Here is a 27841-nt window from a genome sequence, read left to right as displayed (position 1 = left end):
GTTTTTCAAGTCACTATGCAGCAGGTAGAGATAATGGCATATATGACAGTGTGTCCTTTTTTCAGCTTCCTAGGTCTCACCAACTGAGTGCAGCTCCTTCGAGACACCTATCCCACCAGAAGTTTCGCTGACCAATAAAGAATAGCAAACACACTATAATCCAAGTCTTGTGTGATGAATACCAGCAAGACTTATTCATTATCACTGCAAGCCTTCAAATTTTCTACAACAGATTAACTCCAACCTTCAGGAACTGGGTTTTGAAAAAAAAATTACATTTTCTCATACAGAAATATTTACTAAATCACACATCCAGCATATTGTGCTTACATTTTGCATCCTTAGGGTGGATGGCATGTTTCCTGGGTCTTCTGGATTATTCAGTTTACTAGCTTTCTAACAGATTGTTGAAGAGTTGGAAAACATGAAAAGCACATCCTGGGAACCTAGAAAGCCCATCAGTTGCCATCTTTCAGGACCCATTTTCAAAGGATTTTATTCATTAGCAGATGAGTTTTACTCTTTCATTCTCTGGGGCACCTTGTTTATCTAGATGCACGCTTTTGCCTTTAGAGGCAGTGAGCTACTCCATTTCTTATATTGGGGTTACATTTTTATAGCCAAAGCCTTTGTCTTAATATAGCTGGGGAAATCCAAATCTCCCCAGTGAAGGAAAGGGCACCAAGTTCATTTGGATAAGACCAGGTCCCCTTTTACTTGTCCAGTCCTTTGGACCTCCTCCTTGTGCAGATTAACTCACACCCCTGCATTATCCAGCCACATTGTTTATTTTAAGTCAGGTCAGGCAATCACTTCAGCAGAAGTTAATAGGATCCTGAAGAAAGCCCTTCGGTCCAAAAGTATGGATATGGATACTCATGGATACTGCTAGCACTCCTTTCACATAGGCAGAACCTCAGACCTGATGGAGGTAGGCCATTACACCAGAGTCCTAAAGAAGATGGGGAGATGGTTTTCTGAAATTTGTTCTCTCTTACATTATGTAGTAAACTTAGTATTTTACTTTGAAGGGAAAAGATACTATGGGTTTTGGGGCACTGTTTCATTCAGAGAGTGGGGTGCCAGTCAGTGGTATGGCTAACAGGTTTTCTTGGATCAGAATCTCTAGACAATCCGTTAAATAGGATCTTCAGGACTGTTGTGGTTTCAGCTTTGGAGCATCTGGTGGCAGCGAACTGTTACATCGAACTTAGCCCCCAACATAATCATTCATCCTAGAGACAATGATCTAACCTTGGTTCCAAAGAAGATATTGATAGCGAGAATTTTATTTGACCTCCACAGGCTACACACTGTCCATCTGGATCTGGTCCTATTTTGGTCTGCTATCCTGTCCAGACTTCACTGGATAGATGCCACAAGAAGTGTGGCTGTGGAAGTGTCAAGGCATTTGGGCAGTGCAGAATATTTAACTGCCATATTATCAAGCATTGTGACTTAGCAAGACCAGCCAAAGACTTTTATGATGCTGATAGAATTTACTTCAACAGTCTGGGTTTTGGCTTGATCAATGTGAAGTTTAACTTGTTTATTAGCAATCACTTTAGCTTAATCGGTTATTGTTACTGTTGATGTTTTGTTATTGAGTTAATTATTTCATATTATAAACTTTGTTTAATTAAGAGGCCTTTCTTGGGGAATGGCAGCTACAAGTATACCAGTGAGTGTCGCCTTATGTTCCCCCAGTAGATTACAACAGCTTCTTGTAGGGTTGTAGGCCTGAAAGACAAAAGAGGTTGGGTCAAGGCAATTTATGTAGGGGCTAAGACTTAAGTCCTGATTTAGTGGTTAGAAAGGAATGTTGAGGAGGTTTGGGCAATGTACCCAGATTCTAAGTGTAACATCAACCAGCCTCCGTAGTAACTTCATTGTAATAACTGTTTAAGGTCTTGTGTTATGTTGACTGCTGGTCATTATTATTATTGGTTGAAAGTATTATTAATAAATTAGCCACAAATGCCACATCAGTGTAATTTTTGACTCAGCTCTAGAGGAAAATTGCAGTTTACTTGTAAGCAGAGTTATACATGAGCGAATCATATAGTGTACAGCTTTGAAAGTTTAAATAACCCTGAGGTGGTCAAGCTGTTTCACTTCAGCAGCTGGCTCAATGGTTCCCACACCTCCCATTTTAATCATTTGTGGGTATTCATGCTCCAGATGGGCGGTTGGCTTGCTGCGTAACCCTCTTATGTTTCCCCAGTAGACTGTAGCAGTCTATTGTAGATTTGACAGGTCAATAAGACCAAAGATGTTTGGGTCAAGGCAATTTATGTAGGGTCTGAGAGTTATGTCATGATTTGATAGTTCATAAGGCATGTCTAAGGCACTTGGGCTATGCATCCAGACTCCATCTATTACGAGAAATGGGCTTGGTATCTCAAACTCAGCATTGTAACAACTTCATGTTCATAGCTGTTTAAGACCTCATATGATTTTAACTGCTAGTCAATGCTATTATATTTGGATGAATCTATTGTTAATAAACTGACCACAAAGGTAATGCTGGTGTTGTTTTTGACTGATCTCTAGAGGACTCTCAATAATGTGTGTATACTCACAGAGTCGCATACATACACAGAATTGGATGCAGACAGACAGAATCATACATACATAGTATCGTAGATGGAAATGTACACACACACACACACACACACACACACACACACACGCATGCACGCACGCACACACACACACACACACACACACACACACACACACACACACACACACACACATTTCAAGTAACTGCAGTCACTTTCTTATCTTTATACATTTTAGATGTCATATTTTAATCACATGAAGAAATACATAAATAGCAGTAATACACATACAATGCGACATGTTACAACTCCTCCCACAGTCTCTCTATCTCTCCCCAGGATTCATGAAGCTTGCGCCATGCGCCGGAGTAGCGTCGGTGATCTAGCACCAAATATGGCCGTTGAGCGATTCAGGTAAGAGCTGTTTCCATGTGCACTACCAGCATACCCAGAGCTGCACAGCTCACAGCACTTGTATGCTAATTACCCCATGTACAGCAGTGCAGCATGCAAATGAAGGTATATAGTGATTTATGAAGTGGTGCAGGCATAGCCTAAGCATGCAGAAATAAAAACCAAAAAAATGATTTACATTTTTTCAACCCGAACATCAGAGCCATGAAAGCGGACCAAACTTATGTATTACAATGTTAACATTTGCCAATGGCTAAATATACAGCCAATGGCATAAAAAAACATGCACAACACATAAAAAATAACATTTATTGTCATGGCCACACTAACGCAAAGTACAACCGCAGTGCATGGGTGCGCAAATGGGAACACAAAGAAAATATATTTAGATGTCATAAAATTGCAATGTAACACAAATCATGATTTCGCCATAATAGTCAATGGTACGCATGCTACACCACAACCAAAGTGCAAGGGTTGCTAAGGGTCTGTGACAGTGTTCTGCATGGTAACTAGAAATTAGTAGTCATTGCCATGCAAATGAGTCATGTAATACTGAATCGCAAACGTCCCACTGGCGTAAGGATGTACCACACGGCACAGCAGTACAACTCCAAGGAGTGGCCTGGAGGTAAACATGACATCATGAGAGGTGTGCACCACCGGAGCTGTAAGCACATTGTAGCATTGGTAATCCAGGTTGCCTGTTGCTAAGCAAAGCCGCAGGATAGGGGTGTGTACCTAGCCATAGCTATGCTTAGCTGAGAGCACACAAGGTGACCGAAAGTGCATGTGAACATGGATGAAAACACGCTCAAAAGCAGGAAACCGGGCGCGCACTGTGCGCAACTTAGATGAAACTGGAAGGTTACGGGAAGACAATAAGGAAATGCTGCAGCATGGTAATTGGAGTACAAATGAGTAATTAACACCTAGAAACTCACAGTGGGCCATAGACAACAGCTAACAAGGCTGCTAGCAGCTACCTGCAGTACAGGAAAGGGGAGGTGCCGTACAGCAAAGAAAAGAGAACCGTCACAGCAGAACAAAGCAAACTTGCTGTAGATCAGCTACATGACACATTTTCCAGCACAATCCTGGGTTGTGGAAGCACAAAACAAGAAAGGCGGCAGCTGGATGCATGCCTGACAATGGGAGGTGAATCAGGTTGAAAATAGAAGTAAAGGGCAATAGATGAATCATGGCAGACAAGCGTAAGTCAACACCAAAAGCCCCACAATAACAGTACCTGCTGTAAAACCAATAATTAAGATACCCTGCAGCTGGAATAGCACAAACACACCCAATTACACCAGCATCATCCATTGCACAATAGTATAAGGTGTGAAAGCCCCACACACACACTTGTGTATTCCCAGACACTCTGCACCATTGGTGTATACAGACGGGGAACTTTTAGTATGTATATGTTAGGGGCTGCCATAGCTTTGATTCACCAGCATGTGTTGGAGACTGACGGTGGTGTGGAGGATAGTGCTGACAACCATCTCAGGCACCGGAGGAGGAGATGAGTGTTCAGACCCAGGATAACCTACCAGGGGCTACATGATCTGGAGATGGTAGAGCATTACAGGGTGGACAGGGACATCATACAGCAACTTGTTGAGCTGTGCCAGCCATGCCTCAGATCCAGAAGTAACAGAGGGGAACACATCCCAGTGGACACGAAGGTATGTGTAAGCTTGAGAATACTAGCAACAGGTACCTTTCAAAGGCCAACTGGGAATATCATGGGGATCTCACAGGCATCAGCATCCCAGGTACTCCACCAGTTCTTGGATGCCATGTTACCACATGCCAATGAGCACATACACTTCCCCTGAATGCAGGAGGAGTTGGCCAGCAATATGTGTCTCTTCCACAGTGTGGCAAACTACCCAGAGGTACTGGGTGCAATAGACTGCACACACATACACATCAAGTCACCACCTGGTGAGCAGGGTAGGTGCTACTTAAACCGCAAGGGATTCCCCTCCATCAACTGCCAGCTTGTGTGCAATGCCCAGGGCATTATCATGGATGTGTGTGCTGGCAGTCCTGAAAGCTATCACAACTCCCACATCTGGCATGCCTCACAGCTGTATCAGGTATTTGCCAGGGGGGACATCCCATATGGCCACCTGGTGGGGGATGCTGGCTATGCACTGGAACCGTGGATGATGACACCCATCAAAAATGCACACACAGCCACACAAGAATGCCATAATGAGGCACATGCAGAAACCAGAATCATTATAGAGTGTGTGTTTGGGATGCTGAAATCATGTTTCTGTTGCTTGGACATATCTGGTGGAGCCTTGCAGTACTCTCCAGGAACGTGTGCCCACATCTTCATAGTATGTGCCATGCTACACAATATGATCCTACGGAAACAGCTACAGCAGGGACAGAATATTGAAGGCCCTCACAGCCCACCAGCATTGCCAAGGGACCCACAGGCACAGGGGGGCTCAGACCACAAACACCCTGTGCTAGCCCCAGTAGGCAGATGGAGTTGTGCCCAGTATGCCTATGCCTTGGCAAAGAGGGAATGTATAGCACACACACTGACAGTGTAGACACTCGTGGACTGACACCCTTCTCCACCTGCACACACAGCAAACATGGATTGCACATGCACACGATCACATGTAAATTGTCATGTATAGGTGGTCTACTGTGTGCATCCTACATAGATAGCCCTCAACTATTCTACACACAACCTCCATTGGCACAAGGTAAGTCAATACCTGAACAGTATATTAAGCTATCAGCATGTGTCCATAATGTATGTACAGGTTCATAGATACATAGGTAGGTACATGGCCAACCGCCGAGGCCACTCATAAGCATAGGCAAAACGTGTCTACTGTCGCCACCCCATCGATCAACTAACTGTCCCTCTGTGGAGCAGAGCCACCTGGGGGATCCCTGGGGTGTAGCTACTGTTCACCACCCACTCTGCAAGAGTTCCCCGGAGAGTTAGTGAGGAGTTTTGTATAATGTAATCAGGGATGTGTTTCCAAATAATGGGGAGTATCTCTGACAGGAAACTTCACAGATGTGTACATGTTACATAGTGTACCTTAAACACAGCTTGCATATAGAGGTAGTTCTCCACAGAATAATAAACATGTGGAACACACAACCCCTGAAATGTGCGTTCATCACCCTTGCACTACCAGTGCCTGCTCTGAGAGGTAAGATATCACTGTCAGGATTAGAACACGCAACCATGTACACATTCATCACAATAACATACCACTAAGCTACCTGAGATGTACCAATGGCAATCGTTTATACTGACAGGATAAAACACAAAAGGTAGGAATTTGTTGAAATAGGACAAACCGGCATGTACACAATGAAAGGTGTGTGTATATATATATATATATATATATATATATATATATATATATATATATATATATATATCTATAGAGAGAGAGAGAGGGAGAGAGAGAGAGAGATATGTCAATATATGGGGATATACATATATATGTAGATATATAGATAGGTTAACAGCATCTACATAACCATGGAGGTACATATAAATGGGATAACTACCACATACTGACTGCTTTACATACCGACCCATGTATTCCTAAGGCTTAAGGTCCAAAAGACACAGTACCGAAACACCAGATGCACGAGGTGTAATCTCACGATGTTAATGGACAGTTAGTCAGTGCTTCTGGTGTTGCGGTTTGGGTAGGTTACTGTGTGTACGTGTGTTTCTTAGGGCTGTAGTGTGTGTAAGTGTGTGTTCTGTGTGTGGTGTGTGTTTTTGGGGGACTGTAGTGTGTGGTTGTGGGTTAGCCTTGTGTGTCTGTTTGCGCGACCTAGGATGTAGAATATTAAAGTAGTGGGTGGTGTGTGGGGTGCAGACACCTACATGGGGTGTGTAGGGGGGCTTGGCCACCTGCTCATATGTAGTGTAGGATGGTTTGTCTGGATGTTTTGGGTAGCAGTGTGTCTGTGTGTGCATGTATGTGTTCCATGTTTGTGCTACCTTGGCAAGTTACTGTCGATGCTGGTAATGTGGGGTATGGGAGTCTGTTCCCGGGACTGTGTGCGTTGGAACACTGTGGTTTCGGAAATCCATAGGTCTCCTGTATACAGAGGTTGAAGTGTTCACATATGTGTATAACATACACCATAGCAATCACACATTCCACCACTACCAACCTTTATGAACAAAGGATATGGAGAGTATATGCCTATACACCATTACAAATATTTGCTATGGACATGAGCCAATGATAGTGTAACCACCTGTTCCACTTTGCGAGGGACACTCCCTCTTTGGGCGGTTGTGACCTGACCAAATATATTAAATGTGGCAAATGTCCTGGGATTGTAGGACATAATTATGTCCCATATGTACTGTAATAGTTGCATACAATAGTTATTTCTGTAATTACCTACATGGTACAGGAAACAGGATAAGCTAATAAACTGCTACAAGAATAAGCTTATAATTAGGCAAGAAAGAAAAGTTCTATCCCTTGTACTGGCTGTGGGTTTGTGTCGGCTTGTAAAATCAGATGTGTGCCTCGAGAAGGACCCACTATGGACATATGAAAAGGTGGCAACCCTTGCCAAAGAGGGTCAGTCACCAACACAGCTACGATGACTGCAAATACCTAAGACAGAAATACACAGCCATCATGTAGCAACACATTATTACATTCAGATGTATTACTGAAGGGATTCAAGGACTAACATCACCTGCATTCTATACAGGAACCATATAACAGTGCCTTAATGAATCAGCCTGCAAATACCATTGTAGTAGTCCACAAAAGGATAAGTGTTCAAATAGGGAATGAACATAGCGATTATGTATAAAAGCAGTTCCTACACACCTGTGTTTGCTAAGCACACCCACCAACATCACCCTCACACCCAAACATATTACAAACTGTAATAACATCACAAATCATTCACACACTGTACGACATCTGCAGAAGCCTTAACATATCTTGTCAGAGACACACTAACATGGCCCTAAGTGAAATAGTGGCTCTTATACAATGGAACAGCTGCTGATGTAATAGGGCTTGTTTGCACTAATCCCATTTCAGAGGGCCGTGCGTACACCGGGATGTGTTAGCAATTAGTGAGTAACAGCACAGTATTCTACACTTGTACACCAAATCAAGGATGTCTGGTGAGCACACTGTACACCACATAACAGTTCATGCATAGCCATATGGCCTTGAGCTGGCCAAACATCCTTGCCAGACTTAAACATCTGCAGAAGTATCAGGTACAAACAAACCTTGCATAAGTAGCACTGTTCCAGAATATAACAGCTGTACTCACATGTAGAACTAAATTGTCTAGCCATTACACACAGTCCACGGGAGTCATGAAGCTAATATATCTCTGTGTGTCTCCATAAAGCTGTTAAAATATATCGCAATAACACATCTAGGCTGTCTCCCTCAAAAGTAAAGCAAACAGACAACCCCTAAAAGGAGTACTCACTTATACACCACTGTTGCCATGGTATCGGCTAATGGAGTAGCTGCACAGCTGATGTACATCCAATTAACTACTTTGGAACAGCAATTGGTTGACAGGATACCACATGTTACCGATATGTAACAAGTAAAGGATGTGTCATCACACATTCAAGCCATCCGTATATACCAGTGGAACATTACAAATAAATTGAAACACAAACCAAAAAGTATTGAATCAACTGTTAACGATACGTCGGGTTACTAATAAGGTATGTAGAACAGTCAGTATGTCTGTGTATGTAGTATTATTCTGTAGTATTTAAAGTGCACGCAACCCATATAGTGGAAACAGTTATCTTGTAGTGACGTATTGTTGAGCATAGTCACGCTTGTAGTATTTGTGTGCACTGCTGTAGGTCACAAGGCGAACACTGCATATACACAAGGGATGCTATATAAGGGCTTTGAACAGAAATACTCCTCACCAGCCGATATCAGTGGCAGGGTTGGTCCAACAAGTATTTGCTATAACAGGGGATAGTATATGTTGATATATTGTAACTGTAGCCATATGTATGGGTGTAATACAGATAATAACATGTGGAAGGTTGGGCCACTGTGCAAGTATGTTTTGCATTGTGGGATATTGTGCCAATAACTGTTTAATCTACAGTATTGTAGGCAGATATGCATTACAAGCTACATACCATTACTGTAATGGTAGGCAAACATTAGTTATGTCAATTGGCATTTACAATATACAATAACAGGATACATATGTCTTTTAGTGAGCCAACAGTTTATCAGCATGATAGCAAAGTAAAATGGAAGAGCTATTTAACCATCCATGCACATAAGACATGTAATATGTGCAATGGTATTTACTAGGCTGTCTTACCAAGGGTATCTGTAAGCCTAGCTAGCATGTGTTGTCTTTAGCTACCCCCATTGCTTGGTTCCCTGTGCCTCTGAATGGCAGAGCCAATAGTTCCATGTGCCTCTGTCCAGCAGAGCCACTGCAGTGATCTCCAGGTATATGTCTGTCTCCCATCCACACGGCAACGTTTCCCTTGAAGAGTGCTAGTGAGGGGCCTTGCCTGATTTACATTGAAATCATGCTCCAAAGCATAGGGAGTGTCTGGGTCAGGACTCTATCTGTTCAGCACGTCCTACTCATCGTTGTGGTTAGGTGTATATCCCTAGAGCATGTGGCTATCAGGAGCTTCTGTTTAGGTGGAGCATATCCAGCAATACAGGGTTGGATATGGGCCTTGTATGTCAAGCAGAGATCACCTGTGAGTATGCGGTATGTAAATGATACAGCTCGAGTTTTGTAGGTTGGGCTGCATAGGTCTTAAGGTCCGAAAGAGCACAGTACCAAAACACCAGATGCGTGAGGTGTGATCTCACGATGTTAATGGACTGTTAGTCAGTGCTTCTGGTGTTGCGGTTTGGGTAGGTTACTGTGTCTACGTGTGTTTTTTAGGGCTGTAGTGTGTGTAAGTGTGTGTTCTGTGTGTGGTGTGTGTTGTTGGGGGACTGTAATGTGTGGTTGTGGGTTAGCCTTGTGCATCTGTTTGTGCAACCTAGGATGTAGAATATTAAAGTAGTGGGTGGTGTGTGGGGTGCAGACACCTACATGGGGTGTGTAGGGGGGCTTGGCCACCTGCTCATATGTAGTGTAGGATGGTTTGTTTGGATGTGCTGGGTAGCAGTGTGTCTGTGTGTGCATGTGTGTTCCATGTTCGTGTTACATTCGCGAGTTACTGTTGATGTCGGTAATGTGGGGTATGGGAGTCTGTTCCCGGGACTGTGTGTATCGGAACACTGTGGTTTCGGAAATCTGTAGGTCTCCCGTATACAGCGGTTGAAGTGTTCACATATGTGTATAACATAGACCATAGCAATCACACATTCCGCCACTACCAACCTTTATGAACAAAGGATATGGAGAGTATATGCCTATATACCATTACAAATATGTGCTATGGACATTAGCCAATGATAGTGTTACCACCTGTTCCACTTTGCGAGGGACACTCCCTCTTTGGGCGGTTGTGTCCTGACCAAATATATTAAACATGGCAAATGTTCTGGGATTGTAGGACATAATTATGTCCCATATGTACTGTAATAGTTGCATACAATAGTTATTTCTGTATCTAAAGTACCTACATGGTACAGGAAACAGGATAAGCTAATAAACTGCTACAAGAATAAGCTTATAATTAGGCAAGAAAGGAAAGTTCTATCCCTTGTACTGACCGTGGGTTTGTGTTGGCCTGTAAAATCAGATGTGTGTCCTGAAAAGGACCCACTATGGACGTATGAAAACGTAGCAACCCTAGCCAAAGAGGGTCAGTCTCCAACACAACTACGATGACTGCAAATACCTATGACAGAAATACACAGCTATCATTTAGCAACATGTTATTACATTCAGATGTATTACTGAAGGGATTCAAGGACTAACATCACCTGCATGCTATACAGGAACCACATACCAGTGCCTTAGTGAATCAGCCTGCAAATACCATTGTAGTTGTCCACAAAAGGATAGGTGTTCAAATAGGGAAGGAAACCTCACCCACATAGCGATTATGTATAAAAGCAGTTCCTACACACCTGTATTTGCTAAGCACACCCACCAACATCACCCCCACACCCAAACATATTACAATACAAACTGTAATAACATCACAAATCATTCACACACTGTACAACATCTGCAGAAGCCTTAACATACATTGTTAGAGACACACTAACATGGCCCTAACTGAAATAGCAGCTGTTATATAATGGAACAGCTGCTGATGTAATAGGGTTTGTTTGCACTAATCCCATTTCAGAGGGTTGTGCATACACCGGGATGTGTTAGCAATTAGTGAGTAACAGCACAGTATGCTACACTTATACACCAAATCAAGGATGTCTGGTGAGCACACTGTACACCACATAACAGTTCATGCATAGCCATACAGCCTTGAGCTGGCCAAACATCCTTGCTACATTTAAGCATCTGCAGAAGTGTCAGGTACAAACAAACCCTGCATAAGTAGCACTGTTCCAAAATATAACAGCTGTACTCACATGTAGAACTAAACCATCTAGCCATTACACACAGTCCACGGGAGTCATGAAGCTAATATATCTCTGTGTGTCTCCATAAAGCTGTTAAAATATATTGAATAACATATCTAGGCTGTTTCCCTCAAAAGTAAGGCAAACGGACAACCCCTAAAAGGAGTACTCATTTATACACCACTGTTGCCATGGTATCGGCTAATGGAGTAGCTGCACAACTGATGTGCATCCAATTAACTACTTTGGAACAGCAATTGGTGAACAGGATACCACATGTTACTGATATGTAACTAGAAAAGGATGTATCATCACACATTCAAGCCATCCGTATATACCAGCGGAACATTACAAATAACATTGAAACACAAACCGAAAAGGATTGAATTAACTGTTAACAATACGTTGGGTTACTACTAAGGTATGTAGAACAGTCAGTATGTTTGTGTATGTAGTACTATTCTGTAGTATTTAAAGTGCACACAATCCATATAGTGGAAACAGTTGTCTTGTAGTGATGTATTGTTGAGCATAGTCACGCTTGTAGTATTTGTGTGTACTGCTGTAGGTCACAAGGCAAACACCGCATACACCACAAGGGATGCTATATAAGGGCTTTGAACAGAAATACTCCTCACCAGCCGACATCAGTGACAGGGTTGGTCCAACAAGTATGTGCTATAACAGGGGATAGTATATGTTGATATACTGTAACTGTAGCCATATGTATGGGTGTAATACAGAGAATAACATGTGGAAGGTTGGGCCACTGTGCAAGTATGTTTTGCATTGTGGGATATCGTGCCAATAACTGTGTAATGTACAGTATTGTAGACAGATATGTATTACAAGCTATATAGCATTACTGTAATGGTATGCAAACATTAGTTATGTCAATCGGCATTTACAATACAAAATAACAGGATACATATGTCTTTTAGTGAGCCGACAGTTTATCAGCATGATAGCAAAGTAAAATGAAAGAGCTATTTAACTATCCATGCACATAAGACATGTAATATGTGCAAAAGTAGGTACTAGGCTGTCTTACCAAGGGTATCTGTAAGCCTAGCTAGCGTGTGTTGTCTTTTGCCACCCCCATAGGTTGGTTCCCTGTGCCTCTGAATGGCAGAGCCAATAGTTCCCTGTGCCTCTGTCCAACAGAGCCACTGCAGTGAACCCCGGGTACATGTCTGTCTCCCATCCACATGGCAACATTTCCCTTGAAGAGTGCCCGTGAGGCGCCCTGCCTGATTTACATTGGAATCATGTTCCAAAGCATAGGGAGTGTCTGGGTCAGGAATCTATCCGTTCAGTACGTCCTACTCATCGTTGTGGTTAGGTGTATATCCTTAGAGCATGTGGCTCTCAGGGGCTTCTGTTTAAGTGGAGCATATCCAGCAATACAGGGTTGGACATGGGCCTTGTATGTCAAGCAGAGGTCACCTGTGAGTATGCAGTATGCAACTGATACAGCTGGAGTTTCATAGGTCGGTCTGCATAGGTCATCTGTTTGAGGTCAGTAATGCTCTTGGTGTGTTACTGGTGTGGTCTTCCAAGCTATTGCAGTTGTCTTGCAAGGCATATCCTAAATGGGGTGTTGTATCCTTTAATGGGTCTGATATGACATGTGTAGAGTCACAATGGCCCCTCTGATCTGGATGCGAACCCATTAAAGATTATGAGGGCCATGTAGAAGGATATTCTGACCACCTTGTCATTATGGGTATCGAAGGAGAGATTGCTATCTACTGGTGTTTCCGGATCCTGTAATACATTTTTTGTATGTAGGGGACTAGCACCTATGTGGTAGTCCGTGGGTAATTAGTTATATCCAAAGGGGATGACTATGCACTTTTAGGCATTCAGCTTGATGCCATGATATTATCACCAGGTATCTGTCTCAGTGGGACCCTTCCAGAGGGTGTCTGTAACAGCTGGGGAAACAATTGTGTCCCCTAGTTTGCAGTCGTCTGCAAACTTTTTCAGCCAAAGCCCTCCTGTGCTTGTCTGTACATCAGAGAAGTATATACCGAACATGAGGGGTCCTAGGACTGAGCCCTGGGGTTTGGCAGTTGTAACTGGTATACAGTTGGACCTAGGGTATGCAACTCCTACTGTGTGTGTTCTGTTCGTGAGCCACTTTGCAAACCATCACATGATGTAGGGGTTAATGTTCAGGCGGATGGGTATGTTGATAATACCAGAAGGAGGAATGGTATTGAAAGCCTATGAGAGATCTAGTCAGGCTGTGTGGACCTCCTTACCCTCATCTAATGCCTTGGTAACTGTCTCTAAGAAGCCCATCAGGTTTAGGAGGCATGGTCTGGCCTTAACAATGCCAAACAGGGAGGGGTCAAAGGTTGGGAGGTGCCTAATGTCTCTGACAGTGATCCATGATGTGCACCATAGCCTTGCAGACCAGGCTAGTCAGTCCTGTAAGGAAATAGGTCCTGTGGTCCATTGTGGCGCCATCTTTGTGCAGTGGAATAACTGTCACTGTGCACCATTCAGAGGACACTATACCCTATGTGAGGCTATTACTGAACATGGTGCATAGGTGAGGAGACAGTACGATCCGAAGTTCATGTAAAATGCATCCTGGGATGTTGTCCAATCCCATGGATGCTGTGATATTGCCTTCAGAGTGTGCAGCTTTGAGAGGGATCTGCCAGGATGTTGCCAATATCCATTGTTTCTGTAATGTTCGTGCCTTTGTGCTGTAACTCAGAGCAGATCTGGTTGTTGGCATTGAGGCTCTGTGGTTGTTGTCAGTATTAGTTGCATTAAAGTTTTTATAGCTAGCTTTGGAGGATCGTATAAGGGATCTCACCTTCTTACTGAGGCTGGCCAGGGATCTCCTCCATACATGGTATTGTACTCTCATTTGCAACAGTGTTTTCCTCCTGTAGTACAATATGTTTATGGCAGGGGACCGCCAGATTGGTTTAGCTAATTATGAGTATAGAGTCCTGGTTCTGTTTGGGATAGCACAAACCATGCACTCCTGTAAGTGCTTATAGAGTACATTTGTGTAGGATTCAGCAGTTGTAACAGTACTGTCCATCTGCATGGGTGTCATGACATCCTCCACGTCTGCCTTAAGAAGCATGTAGTTGGCCTTGTAGACATATTATACTGTGGTTCGCTTAATGGGGGTAGGTGCAGGATGTGGATATCAACTGTATTCAGCACATGGTCTGATCGGACCAACGAGGAGTTGGCTTCACGTGTGGAGCACCAGTCACTCATGTTGGAAATTACTAGGTCTAAGATATTGTTGCCCCTGGTGGGTGTGTGGATATGTTGAGTCAGGGCATTGGTGTTTATGAATTCCAGAAACTGTTGAGCTAATGTGTTGGCACACGAGTAGTTTTCCCAGTTAATGATGGGGTAGAAACAGTGAGGCTTATGTGATGAGTGTGGTGTTGTGTGACTGTGTACCTTCTCCACATGACAGTCAGGCTCAGGCTTGGTTGGAGAGACCTTTACCTCCAGTTTGGCTAGATGAGTGCATCTCTCACAGGTTGCAGTGTGGGTGGGAGGCGGAGAGGCTTGTCTATGTACATGAGGAAATGTGTACATTGCCTCAAGATGTCCAGATTCATCAGATAGACAGGTGGGAACACTGGCAGTTGAGTCTTGGACATGCCTGAATATAGAACTACATTCACCTAGATAAGTGAAGAAAGTGAGTACAACAGCTACATTACTCTATGCAAGTGAGAAAAGTATGTACAAAACCTGTTCACCCTTACCTGTAGGTGATGTGGAGATTGAGTGCTATAGTAATCATTAGCTGACATACTGTTTACAAGTTCTGAACAAGTGCTTAGCATGAATAAGCAATCCAGACAGGTACACACGCATATATCCATGTACACCACAGGAACCCTGTACCCACAACTATGCAGGTACAAGCTGCACTCAGTCTGCATGGGACCTGCCCACATCACAGGTTGTATCATACACATATGGCAAAACAAGATGCTCTCCACATGCACATCATGTAAAACATAGCTCCATGTCAGGTTGTGTACACACTGAATGATGCACACCAACAAGTATCATAACCCAACAAAGGGGGAGACACCACTGATAATGGGAAGTACTGAACTACTACCCTGTTGAGTCTGGTCTGGAAGGCCATGAACCTTGATCACTTATGTGATGTCAGCCATACAGATGTAGATGACAGTATGGTTGATGTCACACTGCATATCATAACCTTGCCAGGTCATAGGACATCATCACCCATACTGTGTACCATGTACACTCGGTATACTAGATGTACATTCCTATGTCACAGGAGTGTTTAGCAACAGGACTGCTGGCAGAAACAACACTACAGAAGGTGTCTGAATAATGCGTGATCATCACACCAGTGGCAGCTACATTATGTCAGGGTTAATGAATTCTATTCCCCCTCACTGTAGTCCATACCTCACAGACAAACAGAAGGCATCTGCCTATTGAAGTATGTGAATGACTATGACCTAGGAGCAATAGCTGACTCACATTGTCACCCCTATGTTAATAACCCTGTACCCATGAACTACCACCTAGGCAGCAGTCATCATAATGGACACGTGTGTGAGGGATGCAGCTGGGCAGTTGTATTTCTTGTGATAGCTACATCACTACACCCTTCAGGGAGTCATATATGGCAACCCTAATAATAATAGGGTGCCATTCATGAATATAGAGATCATTGTCCAGCCATACTGACCACTCAAGTGACCCATATCAGATCACATATTTCCTTTAAGGGGTATTGGCCATGTGCAGATGGCCTACACCAGACTTCCCATTCCCCATCTCCACTATGTAGGATGATGCATACCCTGAATAAATCCATGTCGAACCCAGTGATGTCGGACATGCTGCACGTACTCATCCTGATCTCGAACACATACTTCATGGACATCCACCTACCACATGCTGGAAAGATCCTTGTCCCATACACTTGACATAGTCCTGCCATACTATGCATTCCTGTCCGTCAAAGCTGCACATCGCTCCCCTCTCAGACATGGTGTGATGACTGCATTGGTAATGCATGGTATATGTATCATTAACACTGTGGATCAATAATGTGGCACTGCTCCACCTGGCCTCACAGACCCGCCTATCGGCTACTGCCAGGTAACCTTTCATCCTAAATGCATACATGGCCCATGGCATATAGCCCACTAATTGACTTTGACTGTACATGTCATACATGATATCCATCCCTGCAAATACCATCTGGCTAGCCAGTGTCCCATGTGTATCACATGTGCAACACAGGTGATTCATGGCAGGATGTTGAATCGCTGTACAGTGCCGTGTAGATGTATATGGCAGAACACATACATGTAAAACCTTATGTGAGCATGTCTGCAGGGTCACAGGTCACATCTCTTAAGGCAGTGTAAGTCCTTATATGTAACATATACACTGCATCATGGCCAACTGCATTAATGTGGACACATCCAGCCATGTGCTGATAGGTAGAAACACCAGTACAGGCAAACAGACATGCCCACATCAAGACAGCAACCACATGGAGTATGAGCAATGTAATCAGATGACACACACACACACACACACACACACACACACACACACACACACACACACACACACACACACATATATGGTGATAATATCCACTCAACATTGAGTGTCACGTGTGTGACACAAACACATCAGTGTCATGTAGGTTTGCAAATACAACTATTTAAACTGAAGTAATATGATACACATGTATGTTCAGCTGTAGCTCTGTATGTCTCTGAGGTACTGTGACCTGTCTCCATCATTATGTCTTCCAGGTATGCCGTGTGCAAGGCTTCCCCCTTTTACATGCTTGGAGGAAGCCCTCATCCCATACCTACTTAATAATCATGACATCCTGTTCAGCCATGTGCCACAGGATGCACAGCAGTGGGATGCCCTGTGGATGAACATCGCAGGAGGTTAATGATGTGGGTGGCCACAACCACACATACCAGCAGGTGCACAGACACTGTACAGACCTCATTAGATGGGCGAAACAGCATGCAAATGCAATCGCCAGGGAACAAGGTGCAACAGGTGGTGGACCACCAACTCAGCCCCCACTCACACGTACCGAGGAGCTACTGGCCAACCTGGGGACACCTGCAGAACCACATTCACAAACCTTAGCCGATATTGTGGAGGTGGGTGTCTCTCAACCACTGAGCCTGGTGTTGCCTGGTAAGTCAGTACTGCACCTATAACAACTATATTCCATATAGCTGCTTGTGTCACTGTATAATATGTAATGCAACCTCATATGCAGGGCATGTATACACACATGCCAGATAGTATAGTATGCTACTCTGTGTATGCACACATGTGCATACACCATAGTATAGTCTAATGTACTGGTGTATGTGTTACGCACATTGCTCACTGTAGCCTTTATACAAGGGTGGATTATGCTCATACTGCTGTGTTACTCCTATTTAGGTACCTCTGGCATTCTGCGGTGACAGCAGCCTGTTGCAGGTGAGAGTGTTATTATTTATCAGGAACCGTAATGTACAAATCTATCTGCCATGTGGCCATTCATAACATGTACACAAAATGTATGGTCCTGTCACAATATACAGGTCAGACTTGCAATGCATCACAATGACTATACATGCGCCACACTTGCAAACTATGTGAATCATCTCACTGACATAAATCCTCACAAACTTTATTGCCAGATGTGTTGACAGCTGTGCATACAATGGTGGAGGTGCTGTTCACTTTAGGAACATACAACAGATCTGATCTACACATGTGTTGAATACAAACAGTACTACACAGTGGGCTGGAGTATGGCCAGCACACAGGATTCACCAGTGTGGATCATAGCCATACTATGAATGTCACACAAAGTAATATGCTATCCTGACATGTCCATGACATCTATTGGACTAGTTGCTACACTGCCTACCTAACCTGAAAACATATCCCACATACCACCCTTTATCTGCATAACCCTGTTTTTAGTGGAGCATATATGTCATATGGGACAACACAGACATGTGAAATAGATGCTCATCACTATAATTTGGACAACACATGTACACAAATTGCCATGAAGGATGGCCAGAGATATGGAGCAACACACACACTAGAAGTGTTGTGCTTGTGTGTACACCCTGTCATACAATGGCTACACATGGTTAGGCCATGGCCTTTGTATAATGGTCATAATGTAGATGTGGAACGCTAGGCATCCTACAGGCCTGCGCACATCTTGTGTAGGTGTAACATCAATCCACCACATAGGATGTGTTGAACATCTTGAGGGTGTTGCAACATGACAGCAGTTACCTGTACAGTATCCACATCAGGCCACAGATGCAGTACATTCCTGTTGCTGGTGATGGACATAAATGTCATACTAGCTCCTCATGTGTGTGTGTGTGTGTGTGTGTGTGTGTGTGTGTGTGTGTGTGTGTGTGTGTGATTGTGTGGTACACAGATGTCATGTGGGACATAGTCTACCAACGTGTTTACCATGTCTGCTCATAGTTGCCAGGCTGCAGCAATATGGTTGCAGATGTGCAGGGGTGTCATCCGTATACCCATCAGTGACCCATGTCACAACTTCCACATCATGGTTTAGTGTGTATACACCTCAGTGATCTGGGTCACATTACACAGTATATATGTATTGTATCTGAACACAGTCGTGGCTATGAACCCTGTCTGTAACTCACACTGTATAGTACTAAAGACTCCTCATGATTCCCTGCAATGGCCATGCACATCAGCTAAATTTGCAGCATATCTGTAGGGTGGACAGACAACACTGAATTGGTACACCATTGCCCCACTGTATATTCAACAGGACACCATTGTGTTAAACATGTATGCATGTCATTGCACACATCAGCAGATTACATGTCATACTACATGTGATTATCAAGGTCATATGCCACACATCAGGCAGGTGTACTGTTAACCTGTGCTGGTCCACATGGTGTAACACAGGGATGTATGCTAACCACTACTATAATTGTGTAATTTGCATGCCGTCTGCTATCACACATGCATGCTGTGTGCAACCTAGGTATGTATGATAACTACCACTATTATTGTCTGCTCTGCATGCCATCTGCCGTATCACATGCATGTTGCATGCCTTCTCCCATATCACATGTGTGTGTGTGTGTGTCTATTTTATAGATTGTAACGTACAGCTCTTGCCTGCCCTCACAGGTGACATAAGTGCATTGCCCTCCTGCGGTACATCAGATGTTAGTGTCCCCACAGACTCTAGCAGTGATGATGAATGTATGATTGGGTCACAGGTAGAGTTCTCAGGGGCTGAAACTATGCCATTGGTTGCCATTCTATCTATATCCACCTCATCCCCGCACACAGATCCCATACCTGCACATACCCCATCACCAGTGGCCATAGAGGAAGGACAGTTGGTGCATGGTAGCTTGGAACAGGAAAGTATGGGGGCTATGGAAGGTGTGCCTGCACACCATGGTGTCAGCCAAACTACTGGTGGTGCCCCACACAGGCACGTGGTCAGTGCTGCTCATAGGAGGACCTCTGGCCAACATGCTCCTGGATGACAAAGCACAGCAGCTGGTGTCACCAGACACATGTTTCAGGCTGTAATGGAGGCACAGGCACATGCTGAATGGTGCAACAGAGAAGATCAGAGGCTACAGAGGGCTGCTATCCATTCTTTAAACAACAGCATCCAGGCAATGGTAAATGCTCAACAGCAGATTACTGATGTTTTGGATAGATGGTTGGGTGACATGGTTGTAGTCCTTGACCATGGCATGACAATCCGCAAGCGTTAGCTGTCTGTGTTGGAACATCTGGTAGGAGTGAGGCATCGGGCACGTGGACATAGGCCTGCTACATCACCTGTGTCAGGTCCAAATGCACGAGCTACCTCACATGACCGCTCCCATGGTGGCAGTAGCAGCAGCAGTGCATCTGGTGCTGAGCTGTCCACACCACAACACAGCAGGCCATGTGAACATGGCCTGGGATGGTCCCAACAGGGACATGATTCCAGTGGACTAGTGATATCAGACAATACCCAATCTGCACCTTTGTCTGGAAGTGCTCGTGGAACCCCTGGCAGGCACAGGTCACATGTCCATGGCCGGACACCGTGAACTGTAATACCTCACCTGTACAGTTTGCAGCTGTCAATAATACCCCTGTGTAGGTCAGACACATGGGAGAACTGTGTGCAGACATACACGCACACTGGACACATATGTAGGGCACCACAACACACACATGCATAACATCCACACACGCCCAATTAGATCAAAGGCCTAAACCCACACACATGATGTCATCAATGGTGCAGCCTAGGCCTCTGGCAAATATTAACACCCTGTGCATATGATGATGCCTGTGCCGCATCCCTGACATCCACACCATCGGTGCAGGGACATGCTCATATGGTCTGATGCACAGAGTGAACAGACTAGGATGATGTGTAGTTTACAAATGTTGAGGACTATTGTCAGTCAGCAGATATACCATGTAGTACAGATGTACAATTCTGTTAACAGTACGTGTCTTGTGTAATAACGGTAAATGTATGTTGGTCATGTTGTTCTGCTGTCCTTCTTCAGGTCTAATTGCACGTGCCGGTGGATGTCAGTGTTTGCAGTTAAGTGTCCCATATGTCAATGTGGACTACTCACAGGTATGTACAAATATACCAGCATGCACCATGTAGCTGCCACATACCAGTGAGAATGTCCCACGTTACAAACACGTCTACCATTCCAAGAGCATGATAGCTGGGTATTAAACTACTGTGGCCACAGATGTGACATCCATAAAGGGTGACATCACAGGTACAGTTACATGGAGTGGTGAGGTAAGAGAGTGGTCTAGCTGATTACAAGGTTAGAAGCCAGTGGGAAGTGTGATGCCTCAATGGGAATCAGTAATACACTTTCCCATGACAGGATGCCAACACACAACTGCACCCACTCACTCAGGTATTGACACACATGTATTCAGTGACACTATAACACACACACACACACACACACACACACACACACACACACACACACACACACACACACACACACACACACACACACACACACTCACGGCTTCACCGACACAGTAGCACACACTCGGACATAGTTGCTACTGGTGTGCTGAGGACCCCTGCCTATGTGCAAATCTCATTACAGTACTGTGCACCTACATGAAGCGCCACAGAGAATACACATGTATTGGTAGTCAGTATGGCCTAAGATCGGGGACATCAACATGGATAGTTGAATGCATCGCCTGGATGGGGGGAGGGGTCCTATCATTTCAGTATGGTAACATACATCCTCACCCCAGGGACCAGTTAGCCCTACATACACACACTGTGGCATTCAGTAATTAATACACCTATGTCATGCACATACAGATATCTCACATGTGTGAGATACACACCCCTGCCTATGTCCTGCTTTATACATTGCAGTCTGTACAGATGTGTACACTAGTGTACATGAGAGTGAGTAACAATTGAGATGTATTCCCCACAATACGTGACAAATATGGACACACATGCAACCACATATGCCAGTACTGTGAATCTCAGACCTGCCTAACTCATGTTATGTATGTCAGACGTACAGCAGTATTGCACACGTTACAAACTGTACTGACACTTCCTGTGCCAACAGTGTTGATATATGCACTAGGGACATCATATCTATTAACAGGTGTTAAGTGATTTACTTTCGCTATCACCCTGACCTCTGTCTAAGTTATGTGTTATGTCCTTCAATTAACAAAACCATTGCTTACCAGTTACACAGGGTATTGTAGGACCACTTCTGACACACCTGTGAGCTGTCCACAGCAAACATCCATCTGCAAAGTTGCCCCGCCACTTAGTTATTTCAACAGATCTGTCCATACCTGTGGTAAATCTTTCTGTACATTCAGCATATCACCATATACAGTTGGCAATGTTGAGGCTGCATTGCAGCTGCATGATGTACTAGGATGCATGCCACCTGCATACATCAGCAACTGCACATGCATGTTATCTGAATGCACAACACTACGTGTACAGGTGTGTAGGTCCTACAATCCTGACATTTGGTCATGTTTGTAGGCATTGCAATTGGTTGATATGTGTAATAACATACATGACACATGGACTGTTGTATGATATGATGGGTGACCAGTACAGAGGGGATGTTACCTCTGTCAACATTGCTATCACACCTTATGCACTGTTAGCATTCAGCAGCCATGGACCTACATTCCAAGTGCATGTGTGTAATGGCTGTAGCCACCTGTTTGCACAAAGGACTACAACAGCTATGCTGTTTACAGGTATGTTGTGTGTGTGGCATGTACATACCCAGGGCAGGTACATGCATGTAATATCCATACATGAGGGTGTGTACTGGTGTACAGCAACAGGCATCTGCTAATGGTGGACAGTACTGAGGGCCCTTGGTATGTGTAGAGCTGACCTGGTCACAGACAGTGGTATCATTGCATTGCATAACACATGATGCAACTGTGTCAGTACATGTGTACTGTCTACAGTTGATGTAGAGCTTAGTAGAGTACACAGGTCAAGGGTCACATGGTGGTGTACTCGTCTGTCATACAACATGTATCGTTGCGTGGTGGTGGTCCGAGGGCATGGTAGTGTCTGCAGTTTACATCCTAGAATGCAGCATGTGACACTGTGTCCTGCACATGGATCATCTGTGATGCCTTTCATGGGGGGATCTGTCAGTACATGTGAGTGGCCTTTATGCATGTGGATACACCACCTGGAGTGGTCCATACCTGTGTTATGTACCACATGTCTGGTTCTGATTTATATGGTGGTAGTGCTAGGTTCTGAGGTATATGGTGGTAGTGCTGTTGTACACTACAGAGACATCAGCCAGGTGTTTTTCACTGCACAGATGTCAGTACTCCCCATTGTTGGATCTACAGTGGCCAGCTGTGAATATGGATGCTACACATCTAGCACTGGTTAGCATAAGAAAACAATGCAGTTGTCTTGTAGGTGTATGGGAGTTAACCTGTGTTTAGGACATTTGCCTTGGAATGGCACTATGTGGCCGGATGTGACTTGGGTAATATCCACACTCCCTTGTATCATGGATGCATGTGATATGTGACAAAGGCCTGCCTACTGTCAGTCACGTCATCCCAGAATGACAGCTGATTTGTTAAAGACCGGTGTCAAATATATGTAGAGCAGCGTTCCCGCTAACAATGACAACTACCAACACCAGAGCCCATTACAATGTGTTATTTACGTCTACTTGTAATAGCATGGCCACTGTGGCCCTCCGTGTTTTGCATCAGAGTGCATCCCAGTCAGCCCTGTGCTACTAGGAGTATGAGCATGCCCAGTATATCCTTGTGTAGATGGACACATAGTAGTGCATTCCGACCAGCCCTGTGCTACTAAGTGTGTGGGCATGTCCCTTGTGTTACTAAGTGTATGAGCATGCCCAGTATATCCTTGTGTAGATGGGCACATAGTGCATTCTGAACAGCCCTGTGCTACTAAGTGTATGAGCATGCCCAGTATATCCTTGTGTAGATGGACACAATGCATTCCAAACAGCCTGTGCTACTGTATGAGTATGCCCAGTGACACCTTGTGTTGGTTATGTGTCTCTTTGTATGGGCATGGCCATTGTAACCCTGTATAATGGTAGTAGTCATCCATTCCACAGGTGGGCATACTCCAGGTCAGGATGGATTCATACTTTAAACACACAGGTTCACAGGTATGTACATCTTAACTGCCAGCATCCCTGTTGATGTCCACATTCCCATTCGGTCATAATGACAGCCTTGACATGTGTAGTCTGTGTGGCGCGATTTGTATATATGTAGTATTGTAATAGTAATCTGTAAATAGGCAGGTGTTCCGTACCTGACACTGGCACATGTGTGTATGTCTTTCCCCATTTACCGGTGGACTCTAAATTGATTTTAGACTGGCCACACTCCATACATTTCTTATACCCACTGTTAGGAAGGCCAATGATGTCACCCATCTACAAATACACCTCTGGGAGGACTGAGTCCCAGTAATCTCAGTAGTGCATTCTGTAACTGCATAATGCTGTAGTGTGATAAGATAGTTAGGTTGGTGTTCTAATCCCAGCCATGCCAACTGTGTGTGTGTGTGTGTGTGTGTGTGTGTGTGTGTGTGTGTGTGTGTGTGTGTCTCCATGTGCCTGGGGACAGAATAATACTGTTAGACTGCTCACACTCCATACAATCCCTATCACCGTCTTTGCCAGTGCTGATGATGTCACCCACCTAGAAGTACACCTCTGGGAGTGCTGTGTCCCAGTAATCTCGGTTGCGCGTTCTGTAACTGCGTAATGCTGTAGTATGATAAGGTAGTTAGGTCGGTGTTCAAATCCCAACCATGCCAACTGTGTGTGTGTGTGTGTGTGTGTGTGTGTGTGTGTGTGTGTGTGTGTGTGTGTGTGTGTGTGTGTCTCCATCTGCCTGGGGACAGAATAATGCTTTTAGACTGCTCAAACTCCATTCAATCCCTATCGCCGTCTTTGCCAATGCTGATGATGTCACCCACCTAGAAGTACACCTCTGGGAGTGCTGTGTGCCAATAATCTCGGTAGCACGTTCTGTAACTGCGTAATGCTGTAGTGTGATAAAATAGACAGGTAGGTGTTCTATTCCAATGCATGACAGGTGTGTGTGTTTGGCAGTCATATCCTATGTGTTGGTGTCTGTGAGTGGCTAGCTAATAGATGTGTTGAGGAGCGTGTTTTGTTGTTTTCCTATATAGTGGCCATAAATGTCACAATCGGCCAAGAGACTGGGTTGCCAAGACATACACATACATTCGGCAATAGGTCTGGTGAGTAATGTCAGCAGCCCTAATCTTACCCTTAATAGAGTCTGAACCCATGTGATGCACAGAAACACACTTGCCTTGATATTAACACCAGTACATAATGCAGGAGGCGCATGTGGTTTCCTTTTCATTCTTGTCTAATGCTTTGGTGTCACGTGGTCTGCTGTTGAGATATATATTCTATATCTACGTATGTGTGTGTATATGTATATGTGTATGTATATATATATATATATATATATATATATATATATATATATAGATATTAGCACACATAAATCTACATGATGGAATACATGTCCTATACTGTTGAATGCCTGTGTTGGAGGATCTGTACGTGATAACCTCAGATGTATGTATATCTGCCATGGCTTAGTGGTAAAGCACATCGTCTGTGGTGTGCAGGGTCCCGGTTTCAAGCCATGCAGAGGTCGGTTGTTTTTTTGCTGGGAAGAACAAGGGACATTGAATACGGTGATAGTAAGGTACTTTTAACCAGTTGTGTGCGGGTCTGTGTGACAGTAAGCAGTGGTTATTTTTGGGGAGGCTTAATATGGGTCATGTAACTATGCATTAGAAGACAATACTATGCAAATGAGATGGAAAATAGTGAACCCCGTTTATCCCCAGGGTGTGATGCAGGTCCCAAGAGTGTATGTGTATAGATAGCCGGGTGCAGGACTCGAATATAGGTGAAAGCATGGGGGGGTTGTCAGGCATACTGTATGTAGATTGGAGCCCTGTGTCTTGGGATTGCTCCTAGCTTAGCATGCCTAAGCTAGGGGTGTGTCTATACCTGCCTAGTGCAATTGGGAGGGACAACAGCTGTAGGAGAGTAGTCCAGGTGAACAAGCTGGGCAAACAGGTGATATTTATCAGAATAAGCAGATTACAGGTCCAACAGACCAGCCCTGCCCAGAACACTACGATAAAGTGAGCAAGCACCATCCCCTCAGGTTTTTCCACACTCTACACCGCCGGTGTATACATGCGAGGAAATTTTAACAAACAATCCTACAAAATGAGAAGGGCTGCAGCAGGCAACATAGACCAACATGTGCAGGAGGCTGTGGGTGGTGAGGATGTGAATGCTGCCGAACAATCCTCAGTGAGGAGACAGAGAAGACTGTACAGACCCAGGGTAACCTACCAGGGGCTAAATGAGCTGGAGATAGTGCAGTGCTATGGGGTGGACAGAGACCTCCTACAGCAGATTGTTGAGCTGTGCTGGCCACACCTGACACATCGAACAGGCCGAGGGGAACCCATCCCAGTGGATGCCAAGGTATGTGTAGGTCTAGGTATACTAGCCACAGGTACCTCCCAAAGCACAACTGGGGATATCATGGGGATCTCACAGGCATCTGCATCCTGGGTATTTCACCACTTCCTGGATGCCATGTCACCACATGCCAGTGAGCACATACATTTTCTCAACACACGTGAGGTGTTGACCAGCAATATGCATCTCTTCCACCAAATGGCAGACTACCCTGGGGTAGTGGGTGCTATAGCTTGCATGCACATACGCATCAGAGCACCACCTGGTGAGCAGGGTAGGGCCTACATTAACCGCAGGGGCATCCCCTCTATCAACTGCCAGGTCATATGCAATGCCCAGGGCATTATACTGAATGTGTGTGCTGGCTGCCCTGGAAGCTATGACAATTCCAATATATCACATCTGATGCAGCTGTACCACAGCTTTGCCAATATGGACATCCCCTATGGTCACTTAGTGGGGGATGGTGGGTACCCACTGGAGCCATGGCTGATGACACCCATCAGAAATGCACACACACCTGAACAACGATGCCATAATGAGGCACATGCACAGGCCAGACATATAATAGAGCATGTGTTTGGGATGCTCAGGTCATGGTTCCGGTGTCTGGACACTTCCAGTGGAGCCTTGCATTATTCACCAGTTACATGCATCCAAATTGTTATGGGATGTGCTATGCTACACAATATGATCCTGTGGAAACAGCTACAGCAGGAACAGCATGGGGCAGGGCCACACAGCCCCCCACCAGTGCCAAGGCCTGTAAAACCTTAACTGGACCCAGTAGGTGGAAGGAGGCATGCCCAGTATGACCTGGCCTTGGCAAAGGGGCAATGCATAGCATATGCACTGAGACAGTAGGAACCCAGAGAATGTCACCCTCTCTGATGCTCACAGACAGTAAAAGGGATGCCAAACATGACCCTACCTGTGCTCAGCCATGTATAGGAAGTGCACTATGTGCATCGAACATAGGCAGCCCTCCAGCACCATCCTCAGGTCTGGCACATCCTCAAGGTAAGTCAATCAACCTACCAATTGGCAGTTGTATTAGAATGTGTTGGTACCTGTAGCTATGGTATGGATGTGAGCATGCAAGAGAATTTGGTGGCTGAATGTTAAGGCAGCAGACAGT

This window comes from Protopterus annectens, chromosome 2.part2 (genome assembly GCF_019279795.1).
Source record: "Protopterus annectens isolate FY-2018-M chromosome 2.part2, PAN1.0, whole genome shotgun sequence".
In the NCBI taxonomy this organism is placed as follows: Eukaryota; Metazoa; Chordata; order Ceratodontiformes; family Protopteridae; genus Protopterus; species Protopterus annectens.
This window is presented reverse-complemented; position numbering follows the sequence as displayed.